Below are 4,093 nucleotides of genomic sequence, written 5' to 3' on the forward strand. Positions count from 1 at the left end.
GCTCAGCTTTTTCCATTGCACACCAGATGCTATTTAAGGAACTAATTGTAGTTTGTCAGTAAATGTGCACCATACTCAATCAGAGACCTCTGAATGGATCAAGACATTCCACCTTGAGTTTGGGGGGTTGGTTTGGGGTTTTTATCCAACTTGAATTTATTAATAAAACACCGGGCCTCTTCATAGAGAGACAAGTTTGTAAACCTGTATGCCAGTAGCCTTTAGAGGAGAGGGAGCCCTTTGATCTCCACCGTGGTGTGATAAAGTCCTGAGACATCAGCTGGAGTGACCCTGTGCACCCAGAGCCCTCACTGCTCCTCTGGCCTGCTCAGGGCACCTCTCAGTTTTTACTCCATGGCTTGGCTCTGGTCTGAGCTCCCTCCAGATCCCAAGCACTCCTTGGTAGGTTTCTTTTGGAAAAGGTTCTGTTTAGAGCAAAGACTGTTGCCAAAAGTTTATGTTGAAGCAAAGCTGTGGCAGTTGGGGGCTGGTTCTGGTGCTGAGCCCCTTGTGGATGAGGGGATGAGCTGTCTGTTCATGGGCAGCTGGAGTGTGACCCTGGGACTGGGACAGGGCTGGGTCTGAGCCTGTTCAAAACCAAACTTCTGCCTTCAGCCTCATGCTTCCTCTTGGCTGCAATTGAAGGGTTTCTGAGCAAGTGATTTTTAAATCTGAAGTATTTCAGATCTTTGTATGTATTGTTATTGTGTCTGAGAAACTTGGATCTTTCCTAGACATCCTCCTTATTGAAAGCTGACCCAGAAATCATGAGCTGTTGTGTACCTGAGGCCAGCCTGCTCATGAATTTTACTCCTGTGTTTCTGCTGTGTACAGGCTGATTTCTAAGAACAGTTCACCAGTGCAGCTTAGGGGTTTTGCTGTGGAGAGGGTTCTAAACGTCACTTAATCCCCGTTTTCTTCCCCAGATCCTGTCTTTTGTATGCAGCAATCTCTGAATCATCAGGCAGAGTAGTTGGAAGAGGCTTTTGTTACTTAACCAGGCAATGTATCCTGCTGGGACTCCTCATCTCCTTAAAAATGTGTCTTCTCAAAATGTCCCACCAACCTTAAGTTTTTAGGAAGATTGGTTGTGTTTCAGGTCTTTGGAGAAAGGATTGAGCTTCCCTTTCTCCCAAATGACATTTGAGTAGAGAGAAGTTACTGAAGAGGTTCTAACTGCAGATAAATACTGCAAAGATGATAAATTATACTGAAAAAGTTCTTAAAATTCATATGATTAAGACCAAATAAGGCAAAATCTTTGTGGTGGGGCAAAATCTTTGTGGTCCTGCAGAGCAGGATACAGAACCAGTTGGTTGGAAGAATCTTGATATTCCCCTCACCCTGTTCATGAGGCTGCAGTCACATCCCGGGAAATCCAGACCATGCCTCTTGCTGATGTGAAACTGTTCTTGGGTGAAATTTATTGCGAAGTATTGACAGGATGCTTGAGCTGCAGCTGAGGTTTGTCAGTGTGTGAAGGAGGCTGGTTTAGTTCCTAAAACCTGAGCACCTGTTTCTCCAGTTTTCCATCTGCACTGAGCATGGATGGGACTAAAAGGTTTCCCTTCACTTGAGCTGGCAGCAGGGAACTTGCAGGGATGTGCTGGGAAGGTGCAGTGCCCCTCACTGATGGACCAGAACATCTGGAGAGCGAGGAGGAAATGAGCCCAGACAATAAAACTCTCCTGTTGAACTCAGAGGACAATTTCCTTATTTAAATCTGGCCTTAAATATATTTGTGATTATTGTCTGGAGTTTGCTGGAAGCTCCCTTCTGATGGTGTTTTTCCTGAAATGAGAGAATTTGTTAAAGTGCATCTGAGCCCTCCATTGGTCTGGACTGATCTTGGCTGTCGTGGAGGCAGTGGCACAATTAAGGGAAGGAGCTTTTGACTTTGACAAAAAGAAAGGAGCTTTGGGAACATTCCCTTCTTTTTGCCAGCACACTCTCAGTCCTGGAGAGGGCTAATTGCTTAAACTGCAACATTTTCCTGTTGCCCAATAGTTTTTGCAGAGGGAGGGAGGTGAGGAAGGTCCTTCAGTGTGGATTTTTGGTGTGATGTGGAGAGTGTGATGAGAAACTTCCTTTTCTAGACTGTTTATCTAAGGGCAGAGGTGCTATTCTGTGAACCACTTTCAGAGGCTTTTTGAATAGAATGGTATTAAAATTTGTGACTCTCTAGTTCCAGCCTTAAGGGAGGGAAAAAAATCTATTTTCCAAAATCCACTTCCTAAAAGCCGCTTAGACTAGCATGTAGGATATCTACATTAAGAATACTAGAGGCTAACTTGGCATTTGGTTCTGAATTTAACTTTTTTTGCTCTTGCTGCAGTTTCATTAAAAGCAAGATTCTCTTCCCCTCTCTTTTTAATACTCCTAGAAGAGTCAGAAGGGTGTCACTGGCTCAGTTCCAACCCTGCTGGCCCATTTCTACCCAAGGAAGGATCAAGAGGACACCTGGAATTTTGGTCTCAAGCTAAATTTTAGGAAATATCTGTTAGACTTTTAAGAAATGAAAATGTACTTCCTCTTTTGAAGCTCTTGGATTTTAGAATGAATTTTAGTAATGCTTCTAGCACATAAAATAAGTGTTGAGAATTTTTAGTTTGTTGTCAGGTTTAAATTTTCTGATGGCCTTAAACATACCTGTATATATGTCTTTGCAGTTCTTAAACTCAGCGTTGGAAACAAATTGGTCCATGGCTTATGTAAACACTCGACAAATAAATCTATTTAAATGTTTTATGTCCTTCCCTTTTAACAAATATTTCATATCTAAAGGGATTGTCTTGCTACACTTTTGTTGCATTGGTGGTTTTGTCTCAGTGACTGGGTTTAACTGGGTTCACCTAAAAGAAAATTGTTCTACAGCCTTTATGATTATTAATTCAGTATTTTTATCATATTTTTGTTATATTTTGAAACAACCCCAAATACATCCAGTGGAATTAAACACATTTTTCCTATGCTGTCACCTGGTTTTAAATACTTCATTGTTTGTGTTCAAGTTAAAAAAAGGCAGTATTAAAAGCTAAGAATAAATCTATCTATGCAAATAGCTGGGCTCAACTTTGGTATTGAAAGGTTAGAACAGCTTGAGAATAAAATTCCATGTTTCTGAAACCTCACTGGAATTTCAGCTCAGGTTGATAGATAAGTCATTTTCTTGTTGCTGCTCCATGGCTGTGCAGCTTGGGATTTTGTAGGGAAAACTTTCCAACAGCTCTGGTGGATTTATTAAGCAGCAGAATTAAATGTCAGCAGCTCCCTCCTCTTCTGAGGAGCAGGATTGCTGATATTGATATTCCCTGAGGGTGGCTGAGTGTCCTGAAACAATGAATCCTAAAGATCTGTTCTTTACTGGATGTGTTCTGTTTGCTCTCTGCATTCTTGTTTCCTTAGGAAACTGCCTCCAAATGCCCTTTTACATACATACATACATATTTATTTATTTATTTATTTATTTATTTATTTATTTGGTTTTGTCATCTCTCCCCCTGGAGGAAAGACCACCCAGACTCAGAGTTGGCAGGTGTGGAAATGGAATTATCTTTATAAAGTCAAAAATTTAAAATTTATAAAACCTGCTCTTTGTGCCCACACGCCTGGAGGGGTCAGAGGCAGAATTTGTTTAGAATAAATCGTAAAAAAAATTTAAAAGGGAGGGAAGGGAAGAAATTTCAAGGAAAAGAAATTTCAAGGAAAGGAAAAAGAAAAGGAAATGGAAAGGAAAAAGGAGGAGGGAAGCTGTGGGCAGTAGGGGCTGCTCTGTGTCTCGCAGGGATTTTGGGAGCCGGCTGGGCACAGAAATCCTTTCCCATGTGGAAAGCTACTTTCAGTTACTCTACTTGAGAGCTCGACACACAGAGCAATGTATATGTGTGTGTGTTTTATGTGCGATTTTACAGAAATGTGTATTTAGAAATACACCTGGGTCGCGCAGGCGGCCGGCGCGGGCAGCCCCGGGGTCCTCCCAGAGCGCGCGGCGCTCGCGGCCGGGCCCAGGCGGCTCCCACGTGGTGCGGGGGGAGCGGGAGCGGGGAGGGGCCGCGGGAGAGAGAGCCGGGAGAGCGGGGAGAGGGAGCCGGGA

Source organism: Melozone crissalis, unplaced genomic scaffold (genome assembly GCF_028551555.1).
Source record: "Melozone crissalis strain CALT ecotype California unplaced genomic scaffold, PUWL_Pcris_2 ptg000018l_1, whole genome shotgun sequence".
Classification (NCBI taxonomy): domain Eukaryota; kingdom Metazoa; phylum Chordata; class Aves; order Passeriformes; family Passerellidae; genus Melozone; species Melozone crissalis.